General features: G+C 49.9%; 2 long non-coding RNA genes across 4 annotated transcripts; both read left to right on the plus strand.

The window, feature by feature from the left end:
- The first annotated feature begins 827 nt into the window (after positions 1–827).
- On the plus strand, positions 828–3,023 carry LOC115507355. The gene is made up of 3 exons (XR_003966618.1): positions 828–988; positions 2,134–2,226; positions 2,884–3,023. It is a non-coding gene; the product is annotated as an uncharacterized LOC115507355 (long non-coding RNA).
- Positions 3,024–3,061: 38 nt separating this feature from the next.
- Positions 3,062–7,080, plus strand: LOC115507359. 3 transcript variants are annotated; one of them, XR_003966624.1, is made up of 4 exons: positions 3,062–3,151; positions 3,485–3,557; positions 3,922–4,168; positions 4,943–7,080. It is a non-coding gene; the product is annotated as an uncharacterized LOC115507359 (long non-coding RNA). The 3 variants fall into 3 exon arrangements; XR_003966623.1 differs by having other exon boundaries at positions 3,488–3,557; XR_003966619.1 differs by lacking the exon at positions 3,062–3,151 and having other exon boundaries at positions 3,169–3,557.
- The last annotated feature ends 11,470 nt before the right edge of the window (positions 7,081–18,550 follow it).

Consider the following 18,550-nt stretch of genomic DNA (forward strand, 5'->3'; position numbering starts at 1 on the left):
GCATCTTGGCTTTGGTTTTTGGATCCAGGATCGCAGCTTTCCTAGCCGGTCACCTGCTGCCATCACAGGCTCAGGAAGGGACGTCTGGCAGTTTTGCTGTGGAGTCTCGGTCGGCGAGGCACACGGAAGCCTTGGAGGGCGGACGCCAGGTGCCCCGCTCAATTCCAGCCCTTTATGAACACACCCCAGAGATCACCTTACTCCCTGTCCCTGGAGAAAAATGCCCTCCGCATCCCTTCTCAGGCAGATATGCCTTTCTCCTCTGGGGCTATGGGGTACCTGGGACCCCGAAGCTCCCCCTGGGCATCGACACCTTGATGATTTCTGCCGGGCCCCACGCCCTGCAGACACAGCCACTCCCCTCCTGCTCACATTCCTAATTCCCAGCGGCGAGCTGGGCCCAGAGCGGTGCTCACTGGGTATTTGTTGACCGGAATCAAAGCGAGGCAAGGCAAGACCTCTAACATTCTTCCAACCCTGATATTCCATGATGAATTTTTAAAAAGTGCCTACCCAGTGAACCTCATTTTCAGAATCTAATTAAAGTCTAAAATAGATGTTGCGGAGTTCGAAATTTCACATTACAACTCAGATGTACATACAAATGTGACTGCGAATTTTCTCTCGAAATGATTCATTCTGCTTTGAAGCTTCATTTCTTTTCACTTAAAATTGCCTTTAAAACTAACAGCCTCTGGAATAGGGAAGGGTTGCTTCAATATAACACAGAAAGCACTTAACCAGAAGGGGGAAATTGCGTAAATTGGACGGCACTAAAACGGAGAACTTTGGGTCATTAAAAGACGCCCTTTGCGGTGTGAAAAAGAAGTCACGGGCTCAGGGAGGATATTTGTAATACGTATATCCAGCAGAGGATTCAGAGTCCATAAAGAACTCGCATACGTCAATAGAAAAAATTGACAGCTCGATAGAAAATAGACAAATGGCTTCCACTGGCACCTGACAAAAGAGAATATTCAAATATTCAGTAAGTACACAAAGGGGGGCTGGTCTTAGCTCCGGCTGCCATAGCACACTGGGTGGCTTAAACAACAGGAACTTATTTGTCGCGGTTCTCGAGGCTGGGAAATACAAGACCAGGGCGCCGGCTGATTTGGTTTCTGGTGCCAGCTCTTTTCCTGGCTTGTAGATGGCGACCTTGTTGCTGTGTCTTTACACGGCAGAGGGGGAGAGAGAGGGAGAGGGAGAGGGGCCCTCTCTGGTGTCTCTTCTTCTAAGGACACACAAATGCCATTGCAACCAGGCCCCATCCTGATGACCTCATGTAACCAACCTCGGTGACCTCCTTATGGGCCCTCTCTCCAAATACCGTCACGCTGAACGTCAAGGGACGTGTGCATTTGGAGGGAACGCAGTTCAGCCCCATTCAAGGCTCGACGGAGAACTCTAAGGAAATAGCAGCCTACATCCACCGGAATGGCTAAGGCAAAAGGCAACAATCCCGAGTGTTGGAGAGAACCTGGAACATCAGCGTGTCTCCTGCCTTGCCCCCGGGGAGGGCGAAGTTCGATAGCTCAGCTGAACTATTTGTCACTGTTTGCCGTAGCTGAACGTGCACAGACCATTTGGCCCAGAAATGCCACTCCTAGGCATACGGTGAACCATCACGGGTGCCTATGTTTGGGGAAATAAATGTACAAGAATGATCATAGTAGCCCTGTTTGTAATCGCTGGAAACCAAAAACGGCCCACATGCCTTTAGTGGTTACAGCGACACTATGGGGGGCTGATCCGTGCCCCCCACTCCCGCCCCCAATTCCTGTATGGAAGGTTCTAACTCCAGTAACTCAGAATGTGATTGTATTTAAAGAGAGGACCTTTAAAGAGACGGTTCCAATGAAAAGAGACGGGTGGCATGGACCCCGTGCCAGTCTGCCTGGTGTCCTGCTGAGAGGAAATCTGGACACACAGAGATGCAGACGTGTGGGCGCACAGAGAAAAGGCTGAGAGGACGGGGCGAGAAGGCGGCCATCTTGCAAGCTGCCGGGAGAGGCCTCAGGAGAAACCGGACGTGCTGGCACCTTGATCCCCGTCATCCAGCCTCCAGAATAGATGGCTGTGGTTTAAGCCCCTCCCCAGCCCCCAACCCTGGTCTGTGGTATTTTGTTACAGCAGCCTGAGCTGACTGGGACAGGCACACTCGCTTCACCAGAAGACACCACACGGGCAATGGGAACGCAGGAACCGTGACGCGTCCCGCACCGGGTGAGATCCCACACACGCGATGGGCACCTCCCACGAACGTGATGGTGGGCCAGGGGAGCCAATCACGAAAAGAATACCAAGTACACCTTCTGTGGTATAAACTTCAAAACTGGGCAGAACCAGTCTATGCGGTTTGAAGCTATCATATATCATATCCTATCATATCATATCATATCATATCATATCATATCACACATTCATATCCTACATACAAAAATGTGTACAACTGACTTGGGGGTAAAGCCTGCAAGGGGAATTAGGGAGACACTGGGTGCGGGTAAGTCCTGATTCTTGATCTGGGTGCTGATTACATGGGTGTGTTTCCTTTATCATGAAAATGCACCAAATTGGGCACCTATGATTTATGTCCTTTTCTGATCCTTGACTAAACACTTTACCAAAAGCTTTGTATACACTATGTCCTTCAGCCAATGTAGAGCACACGCTCCCAAATAAAGCCCTTTGTCCTTAGGAAGGCATCTTCCCTAGTGTTTTTCCTCTCGATATGAGAGCAGTTGAGGAGGGTTCTGTAGGGTTGTCCTTCTCTGCAGGCTCCCACTGGTCTGGGTTGAGGGACAGCTCATCTGACCCATCTTTGGGTATTGGCTCTTGGTACCGGATCCCTGCTCAATTGTCTGTGGCTTGTGTCACCTGTAGTCTGTTTTCTCAGCATGGGCAACACCCTGGAATTTCTTCCGGAGAGATGGGTTCAGCCCCACCAGCATGTGGTGTCCCTAGAGTCATGCAGTGCATAACCTACACAACGGTCCATGGCAGCCCTGATCCTCATCTCACTTCCCGGGGGTCCTGTGGAGCCTGTGAGACCTAGACATGCTCTCCATTTGCCCCCACCTCACCTCTGCCCTCGCCTACTGTTACCGCTGGGCCTGCTTCCCCCTTCTCTATGCCTCACAGAGACTTGAAGGTAGGCATTCCCTGGATGTCTTCTGGAATGGGCAGGTGTGGGGGGAGCCAGGATGAGGAGGACGATGGCTGTGAAGTTGGTTCCGTCCTTCTGGGGGAAGCCAAGGGGCTGAGAACAGCAGGGGTAAGGAACAGAGGGACAGAGGGAGAGAGTAGTCATGAGTCTTAGCTCCCGTTTCCCCCGAGGCCTGGCAGGTCCCACCTCCTGGGCCTGAATTACTCAATCCAGAAAATCCCCCTTTTGGCCCAGGCTGGTTTGAAATAGCTTTATGCCCTCAACAATCAAAAAAGTCCTGACTCATACATCCATTAGTGTTTTTTCCCCCCAAAAAAGCAGACTTCCTCCAAAGGTGAATTCAGACGTCTGGCTCCAGGAATGCAGAAGCATTTGTTCAAGATTTAACAGAGTGAGTCGGGTTGGGCCACCTCTTTGCCCACTTCCCTTCTGACCATCCAGGTCAGGGGTTAAGCCAGGCTCAGCCTCAGCCCGAGTTCCCCGATCCACAAATGTTAAGACAGGGAATCCAGCTGGTGTTCAATGAATATGCGTTGGCTCAATGAGCAGCTGAAATGAACGTGACATAGAAATATCGGGAAAGCTACTCACCGACCCAGGATTTATCATCTTAGGTGCTGCTTGATCTTATGGTGATGATGAAGCGTTTCTGGGAATATGGGGCTGACAAAAATTCAGGCATTGGTGGGAATGTGGATTAAACCGTTTTGATGGCAGAGGCAGATCTAGTTTGCAATATTTCCCCATGGTTACAGCTGTGGATCTCGATGACCCGACTGTTCGCAGAAGCGCAGTCTTTCCGAGAGCCCCTGCGAGAGTCTTTTCGGGAAGGCCGTGTCAAGAAGCCACGAGGACGTGCCACCACAGGACGTGACGTGCCCAGTGGAAACATGCAACAGACATCAGTGGAGGAAGTCACGTCTCTGGAGTGATGACGGTTATGGGAACACGTGGAAATGGTTCTAGAAAGCAGGAGGCAACTCTGCCTGCCTCCAGAGACAGGTAAGGCTTCCCAGGTCCCCCAAGTCCCCGCAAGGGCAGCCTTAAAAGACGAGGCTCTGTTGGGCACAAGGTGCCCACTGCCATTCTCATGGGAGGGGTGAGTGGGTTTATGTCTCCTGTATACTCCCTCTGCAACCCCAAATGTTTTGAAGGCTCTGGTTACACGCCTGTCCACTCAGCAGGTGCATGGGGTGGTAGGAAACGACTTAGCACACGAGTATTCCCCCTGAAAATGGGTGAGGGCCTACTCCCAGGAATATCCACTCTTGCAAAGGGTATCCGTTCAACTTGGAGGGCTATGGATTGCTAAATTAGATCCCAAACCGCTTTCACAGATTTATGCTCTCACCAAATGCGATGCAGCACATTCTCACTGGCGTTAGATATGAAGATTTTAACACTTTTCCTTATTTGATAGGTACAGAGTGATATTTATTGTTGGTTCGTGTTTGTATTTCTATTTTTATTTTAAAAAATTTTTTAATGTTTATTTATTTTTGAGAGGGAGACAGAGCATGAGCAGGGGAGGGGCAGAGAGAGGGAGACACAGAATCCGAAGCAGGCTTCAGGCTCCGGGCTGTCGGCACAGAGCCCGACGCGGGGCTCGAACTCACGACCCGTGAGATCATGACCCGAGCCGAAGTCGGACGCTTAACCGACTGAGCCTCCCAGGCGCCCCCGTATTTCTGTTTTTAAATAATGCAGTGGGTAATGTTTTGAACGTCACCTACTATATATTAATTTCTCCATAATCTGTTCTTTCCCTTCTTACAGGCTTGTGCCAATCAGCATGGGCCTGGAGGCAGAGGCAAGACTCTCCGAGGCAGAGGAAGGTGGCTGCAGTGTGAATCAAAGAGGCCATTTCTCTGCTCTGAGTTTGGAAGCAGCCTTAAAATCTCATAGCAAGACGCTAGTCTTGCAAGTCAGACTTTTCAGAGAGAGAAAGGGTTTTCTTAAAACTCCCAAGGCTGGAGTTTTCACACATCAAAAGATCAAAGCTCAGAAAAGTTGGGCGATCGTTTGGTGAATCATAGAGGAGGGCAGAATGCAGATAGGACGAAAGGGAAGTTTCTACCTCACAGGAAGAAGAACAGGTATCTTGTGACTTGGGGAAAGAAATGAGAAATCGGGCAAGAAAAGGCAAGTGGGGTCAAGTTCTGAGTGTGCTGGTTCCCCCCACTCTACCCATTGGGATCAAACCCCAGTAGGGAAGGGAAGGTAGAAACACCCAGTAGTTTTAAGCACTCTGAGAACATCAGGGCTTGTGCCCCCCAGTCCCTGAGTGTAGCCTAAGGAGTCTTCTCTTTCAGAGGAGCCCTGGGGTCAGCCTGACATTGAATCCATCATGGCGCCCAAGTCATGGAGTAGAAATGGTTGAGAGAGGTGCTTGGAATGCTGGGTGTGAGATTAGAATCCCTGGTTCATGACATACGGTCCAGCACGAAATGTGGAGGATGTCCAGAAGTTCCTGTGTGCCACAGGAAGACCCAAAAAGTAGCTGGGGTGCTACCTGGTGAGTTCACTAGGTTGTCACTATGGCAAATGGCAGAGTGACCAAAGCTGAAGGATGGACTTCTCAAACTGGGGATCAAATGGGGATCAGGCCTCGGGGAAGCAGAAGCCTCAGGGAGAACCAGGTAAGACCACGGCCGCCGGCCAGAGCCTCCAACCTGCAAGCATCATATAACTGAGTCAGGGGATCTGAAAATAAGGAACTTTCCCTTGCAAGAAGTCGCCATCTTGGAATGGCGAAAGGAAAAACTTTGTAGTTATGGAGAAACCCAAAGATGAAGTAATTATCCAAAAGGAGATGATTTTACACCAGGAGACTCTGAGATACCATAATGGCAAGAACAAGAATCTTTTGCCTGCGGTGATACGGGGCCTCTGGAGCTGATTTGGATTTTGTTGGCAGTCACATTACGTGCACTTGGGCAAACTCCACCTCCACAAGATACTCATGACTTCTTTAGTAACAGACTTCATTTTTTTCCAGTTATAATGGTGATAGGGTCCTATTTTAGAGAGTTTGGGGAACAACACTGTAAAGAAGAAGAAAATAAATCTCAACCCGTCATGTCACAGAATAGAGATAACCACTGCTACCGTCTTGGTTTATTTCCTTCCTGTCGGTTTCTATGTGTGTTGTGTGTGTGCGTTATTGTGACTGCACATTTGTACATCTTGTATGTGGACAGGATTCTTTAACGCATGAGGCGCTTTTGCTTGTGGGAAGGAATACCCACTACTTTGTTACTTTATTATCTTCAAACCATGAACAATTCCAAATGTCCGCAGTCGTCATTACCACTGACATGGAAATGTAAGAAATTAACAAATTTGATTTCCCCCAATGCTTAAACGTTGAAGTATGACCAATTACACTTCCCTAGACATTTGATGACAAATCTCCAATACATCAAATGAGCTCGTGTGCTTTTAAGTGCCTTAAAATGGGGACAGAACATGACCACAATTTGACAAGGATTTCTGTATGGAACGGTGCTTATACTCACACACTTAACAAAGGTGCCAAGACCATGGATTTATAGCCTCTCTTCATCATCATCTTCTTCCCGTGTTTATCTCTCCCCAGGGGCACAACTTTCCTTCCCTCAGCCTACAGAGCTGGGTGACTGTGATGGGACAAAGGACAATGGGTCAGGAACTTTTCAGATTACTGATGCGGACAGCTCTGTTATGGTTTGATTTATTGTAGACCTTGTCTTTGCCCCCAGAATGACACTTGCTCTGGTATTTTTCACTCCGTAGCCTGACCTGTTATGATCCTGTTTTGCAACTGTCCAGGGGAAGGGTGGTTGGTAGGGGGTGTTGCTGGCCTGATTTAGATAAAAATCTGTCACACTGGGAGCGCCTGGGTGGCTCAGTCGGTTGGGCGACCGACTCGGGCTCCGGTCATGATCTAACAGGTCGTGAGTTTGAGCCCTGCGTCAGGGTCTGTGCTGAAAGCTCAGAGCCTAGAGCCTGCATCGGATTCTGTGTCCCCCCTCTCTCTCTGCCCCTCCCCTGCTCATGCTCTGTCTCGTACTGTCGCTAATAAATAAATAAATGGTAAAAAAATTAAAAAAAAATCTGTCATACTGAAACTACAGCTTCTCGTTCTCATTGACTATTTGACATATAATATTGACATTCTTGGTTTTTTCTCCTAATATCATTTCATAATTTTAATGGCTGCATAACATCTGCCAGGATGGATGTGCCATCATAGAGTTAACCCGTTTCTTTAACTGTTGAGCATTTACATTGAACTCAATTTGGTTTTCATTAAACTCGTCTCCCTTTGAACAATGCTTGCTCATGAATCTCAGCGTACCTTTCTGGTTTCTTGGGTTAAACTCATAGAAGGGAACCTCCGTGGTTGATGGTTATGAAGATATTCAAGGCTTTTGTAATGTAATGCCAAATTGCCTTCTAGAACAGCGCTGTAGGCCTCATTGTCGCGTGTGGGTCCCACACAGAATAGGAGAAGGCATTGTCATCTTCCTCGGAGCCAGGGAATAAAGACATAGAGCAGGCTGAGGGGAGAGTAATCCTGAAGGTTCTGGTGAAGGGCGGTCCATGCCAAGGTTCCAGATATCACCCGCATCACTCACATACGGTAACGAAAAATCTCGATCCAGCTTGACAAGGCCAGGCATCCTTAAAGGACAGTGGGAAAAAATATTTGCAATCAGGACTGTTCCAGGAAAGCTGGAACATACTATCATTGGCTCTTCATACCTCCATTGTCCAATATGGCAGCCACTAGTCACACGTGGCTATTGAACTAGTGTGACTAAGGAATGGAATTTTAAATTTATTTTTTCAATTTTAGTTAACTTAAAAACGGATTTTTTAAAAGATTTTATTTTTTATGCAATCTCTACACCCAACGTGGGGCTCGAACTCACAACCCCTAAGCAATCTCTACACCCGATTTGGGACCAAGAATTCACAGCCCTGAGATTAAGAGTCCCATGCTCTACTGACTGAACCAGCCAGGAGCCCCTAAAAATCGATATTTGATTCAGTTATTGAAAACCTTTTAGGTGTGTTGGAACAACCCCAGTATGCGAATCTGTTTTTTAAACCAATTTTGTGAACCGTAACTAAATACCGATCAATATTTCCAAAGAAAACTTAGCATTCAAACTGGGATGTGCCGAAGTATAGAATATACACCGCATTTCAAAGACTCAATATGAAAAAAGAATATAAGCTACCCAATTAGTAAATACTTGTATATAATTATTTTTATTTTTTATTTTTTGTTAATGTTTATTTTTGAGAGAGAGAGAGACAGAGAGAGACAGAGTGCAAGCAGGGGAGAGGCAGAGACAGAGGGAGACATCTGAAGCAGGCTCCAGGCTCTGAGCTGTCAGCACAGAGCCTGTCGCAGGGCTTGAACTCACACAGCGTGAGATCGTGACCTGAGCCGAATTTGGACGCTTAGCTGACTGAGCCACTCAGGCGCCCCTAGAAACTTAAAATCACACTTGTGGTGTGGATTATATTCCACTGGACAGCTCTTATCCAGACTCTTTTATATGTAGGGACTTTGATATTTAGAAAAGTCTTAATCTTGGGGCCAGCAAGAGGGTCTAACCCTAGGCATCTTAAACTTTGCATTCAGTTAATTTCCCTCTTTGCTTTGGCTGCTGGGAAGCTCAGTGCCAAAACTGCAATTTTTTAAAAATGTTTATTTATTTTTGAGAGAGAGAAAGAGAGCGTGTGCGAGTGGGGCAGGGGCAGAGAGAGAGGGAGACAGAGGATCCCGAGCGGGCTCTGAGCTGTCAGCACAGAGCCCAACTTGGGGCTCAAACTCATGAACCATGAGATCATGACCTGAGCCGGAGTCAAATGTGTCACCAACTGAGCCACCCAGGTGCCCCGTGTTGCAATCTTTGTCTAGCAATACCTTAATATACTAAGTTTCCTTCTGGATATATTTACTGTTGACCCTTTTTTCTCGTTTGCCTCAATTCAACAATTCATCATTTTCATTTCTTTGTATTGTCCCGTAATTTTGAATCCTTTATGGAATAAGACAGGTTCACAGGACAATGTTGATACTCTCTGCCCAGATCCTTCCGGTCCCCTTTTACTGGTGTGTGTGTGTGTGTGTGTGTGTGTCCCTATTGCCACTCCAACAGCCAATCCCTATGCCTCTTCTTTGGACACCCAGTCTTGGGCTATTAGGGGAGGTATTGCCTGAGAATTCACACCCCTCTGGGGTGACCCTGAACCAGTGACCTGTGGGGTGTGAGAAGGCACGGGTCTTGTGTAGGTGCACTGAGGGTGCGCTGTGGGAGGGGGTTCCGAGGGGCCACTTTGCACTGCCCACGATGGGGACCACCCTGAAAGCCACCCTCCACGGGATTCTGCCTGAGATGGCACCTTGGCAGGGGCTTCCCTGAGGGCACATCCCTCATAAATCACTTACACGCTAAGCTCATCTCAACGTCTGTTCGGGGAGCCTGACCTAAGACAGCCAGTGATGCGTTTTTAAATGTTAAAATACATTTGAAAAAATACCAGGCTCTGTTGGTTTGAGGGATTTGAGTTGGTTTGTACAGCTAATTAAGTAAAAAATAAAGCCAGGCTCATTTCCCTTGGCACATCAGCCGGGCGCTGGAACTTGAACAGCAGGGAAACAGGGTGGGGGTCCCTGTAAGTCACGGATGGTCACTTCCTCGGGGGCTGGAACCATCTCAGACAATGGAGAACGGGCTTCCCATGCTTCCCCGCTGCTCCTCCCAGCAAACAGGTGAGACCAGAGGCTGAAAGGGGGGCGGCTCGACCGAAATCACTGTGCTGCCCACCCTCCAGGTCCACCACAGGCCAAGGGGAAGGAGGAAGCGGGGTGGGGGTGCCTGTGTCCCACCGTGCAGGGGGTTGGATGGAGATGGGGTTTGGTGCTGGCCCGCGTGACCACAGAGAGGGTGCCTAGAACACTGTCCCATCCTGATAGCTTCAGAGAGAAACGCACTCTGCCCTCCGGTGCTAACAGCTGTGTGTATGTGTGTGTGTGTGTGTGTGTGTGTGTGTGTGTGTGTATACATGCGTGGGCAAGTGCACGCTCTTCTCAAACAGCTCAGAAGCCCTGAGAGTTCTGAGAGACCTACTTCAGGTCCTGCCTTCTGTGCAAAGGCAGAAGGGGGACACCTTGGTGAGATCTCATCACCACCCCTGGCATCTGGGTTCTCCGGGTGCTAGACTCCTGGGCAGGGCGCCCCCTGGTGGTGAGTGCTCTACGCGTTGGGAGCTCGCTCTCCTCCCCTTCACTTTTGCACAGCTGGTGTCAGGGAGGTGGGGGCTAAAGGGGTTGGGGGGCCTGGGGGGCTGGACTTTTACCCTCTGCAGCCCCAGACTTCCCAGGCAAGCCACCGCCTTGGGCTCAGGTGCTGGCTTGCTGTGATTGAGGGCTTGGCTGGGGGCACCGGAGCCAGATGCTAGAATTCAAGCCCCAGCGGTCACCACCGTGGGACCCAAGACAATTACTAAATGTCTCTAAACCTCAACTTCTTACCTGTAAGGGAAACCAAAGGATCTGCCTCCCTGGGTTCTTTGTAAAGAGTCAATGGGATGATGCGTTAACTGAGTTTGGGCTCCCCAAAGCAGATCCCAAGAGACTCAGATGTAAGGAGTATACTTGGGAGGGAATCTCAGTAAATACTGCTTGAGGAGAGAGCAGGAGTGGCGTATCCAGCTCGTGTGTGCCGCCACTGGGGCACCGGGCGCTCAGTCCTGCTCAGCATGACGTGGCCTGGAAGGAGCTGGGCGTTTGTCTGCAACGAGTCCCAGCCGTCTCTGCTTAGAGCTACTCCTGGGGAACCTTAATTCCTCAGCGCCTCCGGCTCATCGGCTGCACGGGACACACTGGGCTCCAGCAGCCTGAGAGTGTCCTAAGATAGATTCAGAAATGACAGCATTTGGAAGTTGGGCCAACACGCATGGAGAAGTGCTGCGGGTGGGGGGGGGGGGCGCCAAACTCTTCTACTTGCGTATTTTTATGTTCTCAGAACAGAGTGGGGCCTAGTACATCTCAATAAACAGTCGCTGTTATAATAGTACACATCAGGGGGTGCCTGGGTGGCTCAGTCGGTTACGCGTCCGACTCTTGGTTTGGGCTCAGGTCATGATCTCACGGTTCGTCAGTTCGAGCCCCGCATTGGGGCTCTGTGCTGACAGCGCGGAGCCTGCTTGGGATTCTCTCTCTCCCTCTCTCCCTGCCCCTCCCCTGCTGGTGCTCTCACTCTCTGAAAATAAATAAACGTAAAAAAACATAAGAGTACATATCAGAGGTCCAGTCGTGGGTCCCCTTTCTCACAAAAATGCAACGTGGCTGATAAACACAGAAGGGGCGTACAGGTACACGGTGTGCTGTGGGGGGACGGCTAGGTGCCAGAGACCCTACGAGCAGGTGTTCGATTTCTCCCCATTTTATAGACAAGGAACTGAGGCTTCCCAGGGTGTGGGAATGCTAGTCTAAGGTCAGGGTCAGGTGATACCAGCCTTGGTCTCCCGTGGGCGGGTACTGCTGGCCCCTGCTAGTGCCAGGATCGGAGAGAGTTTTCATCCTGTGCCTGAATGAATATGCTTTCTCTCTGAGCCCAGCCGTGACTGTGCAGAAATTTGTTTCCATCTGTGAAATGTCAAGGCTGAATCTTTTTTGTTCTGCCCTGGGTCTGCACCGGTAAAGGACTCCGTCCAAGCCCCACAGCTGCCTCTGGCCCCCAAGACTCTTTGGGAGTCTCTTGGAATCATAACAAAGTAACAAAAGGAATGATTCTCCTGCAGGGGAGAGCCAGGGAATAGGTTTAGCATTCTTTTTTCCTGCACCATTCAGACCTGGGATGAGAGAAGAGAAGAGGGAAATGGTGGAAACAGGAGAAGGTTTCCTTCCCACTCTCACTCGCTCACTGTGGTGCCTACCACTGAACTTGGAGCTGGCTTGCCCACGGGGGTAAGAAGGAGCCAGAATCCCAGCGGCCCATTGTCTGCATCACGGTCAGGAAGGGTCTCTCCTCTCTGAAAGCTACAACCCCTTGTCAGTGCTGGGGACAGCAAGAGGAACCCCGGGTCCCTGCCCTGCTGTATTCGTACCTGCGGGTACAAATTTGTGCCTGTCGGGTGGGTGGGTGAGGCTGTCACCGGGGAGCGGATTCTGTAGCACTCTGCTAGGCGGAGGACAAACTCATCTTTTATGACCGTGTCATCCCCAGTGCCCCCAGAGTGAGCCAGACAGACTCCAGGCAGCAGGAGAGAGGGTGCTTTCGAAAGGTCAGGGACGACCGCTCTGGGTTATTTTCAAACACCAGCGATAATAGACCCCACTCCGGGCGCCCGGGAGGCTCAGTCGATTAAGCGTCCGACTCTTGGTTTCTGCTCAGGTCATGATCTCACAGCTTCACGAGTTCGAGCCCCGGGTCAGGCTCTGCGCTGACAGCTCACGGCTTGGAGCCTGCTGCGGATTCTGTGTCTCTCTCTCCCCCTCTCTCTGCCCCTCCCCTGCTCTCTCTTTCTCTCTCTCTCAAAATGAATAATAAAGCCCACTCACTGAGCCCCCCTCCATGCCAGGCAATGCCCGTGGGGCTCTTCAGAAGGAATCCATCCCGGCTCTTCCGTTGCAAGGTAGGCATCATGTTCCCCATTTCACATGTGAGGAAACAAACCTCAGGGGTTTGATGCAGACACAGGCAGGTCCCAGCTCCTCTGCCTCCTTGGGAGGTGCCTGGGGGTGGGGGGAGCACTGGATCTCCCAGCAGGTGACTCCAGTGCTGGTGGGGCACGCGTGTGTGGGGTGGGAGGGGGGGTCTGTGGCATCCAGGGCGGAAGGCAGCGGAGAGGGGCCCTCCTGGGTGTCACCCACAGCTGTCCAGAGCTCCTCCGGTCCCAGTGTGGGCGCTCGGGCAGCCCCAGGTGGGAGGCACACCTGTGTCTGCCCCCAGGTGCTCTAACCCAGGTGAGGCTTCATAGAGCAACCGGGCCAGGGTGGCTCTTGTTACTTTGCAGGTGCCTGCCTGGAGGGCTGTCGCTTGGCAGTAGGAATGCCAGTTCTCACAAAGGTGTCTGCGGCAATTAAAACAACAACAACAACAAACTGGGGGCACCTGGCTGGCTCAGTTGGAAGAGCATGTGACTCTTGATCTCAAGGTCGTGCGTTCAAGCCCTTCTTTGGTGTAGAGATTACTTAAAAATAAATAACTAGGGGAGCGCCTGGGTGGCTCGGTCGGTTACGCATCCGACTTCGGCTCAGGTCGTGATCGCACGGTTCATGGGTTCGAGCCCCGCGTCGGGCTCTGTGCCGACAGCTTGGAGCCTGGAGCCTGCTTCGGATTCTGTGTCTCCGTCTCTCTCTGCCCCTCCCCTGCTCACACTCTGCCTCTTGACTCTTTGTCTCTCAAAATAAATAAACATTAAAAATAAATAAATACTTAAAGTTTAAAAAGAAAAGAATTCAAGAGCCGATAGTCTTTTAAAAAAACAAAACAAAACCCCGAAGGTCCTATGGGCCACAGAGGGGTTCCACACAATATTCTCCGGAGCCTGGGCTGGAAGGGGCCTGGAAGGAAACCACAGGAGTACATGATTCTTGCCTGTAATTTGAGCCACCAGAGCATTCTGGAGAGCCTGCTGTGGGTACATCTCTGGGGCACCAAGATGGCAAAATTTTGGGATTCTTACTACATCCAGGGAGGTTACATCCTGTTGTCCCCCGGTGAGTTTTGGAGCCACACACTTGGCCTTAGTCCTGGTTCTGTTTCTCACCAGCTAAGTACCCTTGAGGAAGGGACGTAAAGTCTCGGAGTCTCTCCTTCCTCATCATCACAGGGTGGGAGGTGAGGCTGCCTATCGTTGGGGAGGGAGAGGACTCACTTCCTTAGTTCTCAACCCATGGCAGTTATTACTACCCTTAATTTTAATTATTTGGCACAGCAGTTAAAACGTGGGCTTGTCAGATAAAATACAGGGCGCCCAGTTAAATTTGAATTTCAGGTAAACAACAAATAATTATTTCACTGCAAGTATGGCCCAAATACCGACTGGGATATACTTATACTAAAAAATTATTTGCTGTCTATCTGAAATTCAAATTCAGCTGGGCACCCTGTATGTTCCTTTGCTACATCTGGCAACTGGAGGACTTGGGCAGTTACTTAACTACTCTGGGCCTTGGGTTCCTTATGTGTAGTCCAGGGAACACTAGTAACTTCCTCGGAGGCTTCTCCGGAGGCTAGATGGGAGCCCTGGGCGCCTGGCCTAGCAGGTGCCGTGGGATGAGGGTTAGTGGTGCGTGTTGCGGGGGGAAGGGTGTAAGGCAGCCGCCGGGCCCTTCCCCAGAGTCTCCCGCTAGCCAAGTTCTGGGGCCAAGCCCGTCCTCCTTCCGTGGGGGAGGGGAAGCGATTACAGTTGGCCCTCTTGTGTGCCTGCTGCCCCTCTCCCATAGCCCCCAGGTGCCCCACCTTCTACATGTGTCCCCACCACCTTGGTCTTACCTCTACGGCCCCGCCACCTTCCTGCCTGGGCCTCTGCCTGTTCCTGCCCCAGACACCAGACTCTGGGCCCCCACAGCCTGCCAGGAATGGGTGTCCCCTCTGGGTCCTCTGCCCCCACCCCCACCCCGGACTGTTTCCATCTTTCATCCAGTAATGGATACGACTCCTCGCTGTTGAGGGTGCCGGTCTATCCTGGGCCAGGCCCTAGGCCACGTCTGCTGTGGTCCCACAGGACCCTCTGACGCTGGTCAGTGCGTCAGCATCACAGGACCCTCCCTGGAACACCCAAAACACTGTGGTGTTTCCAGTGATGGAGAGGAGAGCCACCTCCCGGATGGCAGACTCTGGGGAGATAGGATGTTATTCGTGACCAAGAGGAGGCTTCCCTTATTTCAAATGTGAGCCCAAGAGGCCCATTTCAGGAGAGGTTTATATGTGGCAATACCTTCTACGGGTCCCTACGGCACTTTTCCCTTCCGGCCTTTTCTCGTACCGCATCACTTGATCATTGACCTAGAGAGTCAGAGGGACGATTTTGAGATTCATTTCTTTGGGGCTGAACGTCTAAATTTTTTTTGACACTTCAGTTCCCAGATGTTCTTACCATCCCAGTTTCCCGAGCCCCACGCTTGGTTTTAATGTTATTCTTTGGGGGAGATCCAGGTTCCCTACATTTTGTAGGTCAGATCAAATTCACACTGGATGGCCGTGAAGCTCCAGCAGGTATCTCGTACTGCAGAGATACTCCAAGCTTAGTGGCCGTAGAGCCAACCTGAGCTTTGCCTGGTACTCTGCCTTGAGAAAATGTCAGACCCTGGGATTGGATTGAAATGCGAGGGGAAGGCAAAGCTATTTCTCATCATTCTTAAAAAAAAATTTTTTTTTAGCGCTTATTTATTTTAGAGAGAGACGGAGAGACAGAGCACAAGTGGGGGGTAGAGGAAGAGAGAGAGGGTGGTGACACAGAATCCAAAGCAGGCTCCAGGCTCTGAGCTGTCAGCACACAGCCCGAGGTGGGGCTCGAACTCACAAGCTGCGAGATCATGACCTGAGCCGAAGTCAGAACGCTTAAACCACTGAGCCACCCAGGTGCCCCAGGCGAAGCTATTTCTAAAGACTGGCCCGGATCTTCACAAATCTATGAATGCCCCATAATCGCATGAAAAACTGCTCAACCTAATTAGTCATCCAAGAAATGCAAATTAAAACCATGATGAGAAAGTGCTATACATCCATTAGAACGCTAAAAATAACACCAAATGGTTATCTGGCATCTGGCAACACCAAATGTTGGAAAAACGCAAACTCATATATTGCTAATGATACTGTAAAAGGATACAAAAATTGGGGCACTTGGAGGCTCAGTCGGTTAAGCGCCTCTGTGCTGACAGTGCGGAGCCTGCTTGGGATTCTCTCTGTCTCTTTCTCTCAAAATAAATAATAAACAAATCAACTTAAAAATGACACAGAAACTTTGGAAAACATGAAAATTCTTTCAACGTTTATTTATTTTGGGACAGAGAGAGACAGAGCATGAACGGGGGAGGGGCAGAGAGAGAGGGAGACACAGAATCGGAAACAGGCTCCAGGCTCTGAGCCATCAGCCCAGAGCCCGTCGCGGGGCTCGAACTCACGGACCGCTAGATCGTGACCTGGCTGAAGTCGGACGTTTAACCGACTGCGTCACCCAGGCGCCCCTGAAAACATGAAATTCTTATAAACATAAATATGGCTTCCAATTCCACTCTCAGGTATTTACCCAAGAGAAAGGAAAACATATGTCCCATACGTAAATTTCATGGCGGCTTTAATAAGTCACTCAGAACCAGAAATAGCTCCTGGTCCATCACCTGGAGACTGGTCCGGCCATTCCGGTAGGATGGAATACTGCTCAACAATAAAAGAACAACACTAGTGAAACGTGTAGAAGCATAGTTGAATCTCACAGATGTGCTGAGCGAAAGTAGACATACACAGAAGAGTCCATGGTATGATACATTTATATGAAATTCTAGAAAAGGGAAAAAACAACCAATGGCAAAAGAGATGGGAAACAGTGGTTCCTCTGTGTGTGTGTGCGTGTGTGTGTGTGTGTGTGTGTGTGTTGGATGCACATGTGGTGTATGGTTAAGGTTAGAGACACGAGGGCACGTTTTGAGGTGATGGAACTGTTCTGAATCTTCATAGGGTCTGGGTTATGTTGGATGCATTTGTCAAAGGGATTGTATACGTGTGATCTCTTGCATGTACGTTATACCCCAAGCAAAACAGAACAATACAAACCCCTGTGCCTTCCATAAGTAAATTAATTACCTGTAAGAAATAAAAAAGAGAGGGAGAGAACACATTTTAAAACCTTTTCCCCTTTAAATTGGATGCCCAGCATCACTTACCCTATCCCGATGGAGAAGGCTCATTTTAGTCTTGTAGATATTCTTTTTTTTATTTATTTTATTTATTTTATTTTTTAAGCGTTTATTTATTTTTGGAACAGAGAGAGACAGAGCATGAACGGGGAGGGGCAGAGAGAGAGGGAGACACAGAATCGGAAACAGGCTCCAGCTCTGATCCATCAGCCCAGAGCCCGACGCGGGGCTCGAAACTCACGGACCGCGAGATCGTGACCTGGCTGAAGTCAGACGCTTAACCGACTGCGCCACCCAGGCGCCCCAATCTTGTAGATATTCTTGTCAATCCTGTTTCACAGAGGAGACAACTGGGTTCGCCAAGATTAAGTGACTTTTGCAGAATGGTGGTTCCAGCCCCCACCCACGTCTGCCTGACTTCATAACCCATGCGGGCCACACTCCTAGGCTCCCACGCCAGGGGCTGGGCACACGGACCCCATGGTGCTTGGTGGTGTCCACGGAGGAAAAATAGCTTTTACTCTTTTATGATAAAGTTAATAATTGCATTTTATGAAAACAGTCTGTGGTGTAGCAAGCAAATTTTGCATAAATTTTTAAAAATAAAAGACAATATGTAAAAAATTGCCCCCTTGCAAAAGGTGGTAATTAGGTAACGTCAGATGCCCCGGAGTGGAGGGGAATTCTCCATTGTGGCCCGAGAGGCCTCTGTGGACGGGTTTGAGAACTAATTCGCTGCATCATTATACCATCGTGCCAGTGTGTCTGGCCGCCAGCTTCTGCCTCTGTTGGCCTGCGCTGCTCGCTGAGCAAGCAGGCTCGAGGGTGATGCTCAGGGTCACGCACACCTGAAAGAGATGTGCTGCCCGCCCTTGGTGTGGCTCAACATGCTGGGTTCCTTGTAATCTACCAGGTAGACAGAGAAAAGGACACAGAGCTTCTAAACATGCTGCATAAAGCTTCGCCAAACTTTAAGATTATATCGTAGGAGGGGCGCCTGGGTGGCTCAGCTGGTTAAGCCTCTGACTTCGGCTCAGGTCACGATCCTGCAGTTCATGAGTTCAAGCCCTGCATCGTGCCGGCCGCTCAGAGCCTAGAGCCCGTTTCAGATTCTGTGTGTGTCTCTCTCTTCCCCTCCCCTGCTCGCTCTCTCTTTCTCTGTCTCTCTCTGTCAAAATAAATATTAAACAACAACAAAAAAATTTTTTTTTTAATTTTTTTAATGTTTATTTATTTTGGGGAGACAGTGAGACAGAGTGAGGGAGGGGCAGAGAGAGAGGCAGACACAGAATCCGAAACAGGCTCCAGGTTCTGAGCTGTCCGCACAGAGCCCGACGTGAGGCTTGAACCCATGAAGTGTGGGATCGTGACCTGGGCCGAAGTCGGGCGCTTAACCGACTGAGTCACCCAGGCGCCCAAAAAAATTTTGTTTAAAGATGGTATTGTAGGATTGGGGCGCTTGGCTGGCTTAGTCAGCAGACGACATGACTCTTAATCTCAGGATTGCAGTTTCC

This window comes from Lynx canadensis, chromosome A2, assembly GCF_007474595.2.
Source record: "Lynx canadensis isolate LIC74 chromosome A2, mLynCan4.pri.v2, whole genome shotgun sequence".
In the NCBI taxonomy this organism is placed as follows: Eukaryota; Metazoa; Chordata; class Mammalia; order Carnivora; family Felidae; genus Lynx; species Lynx canadensis.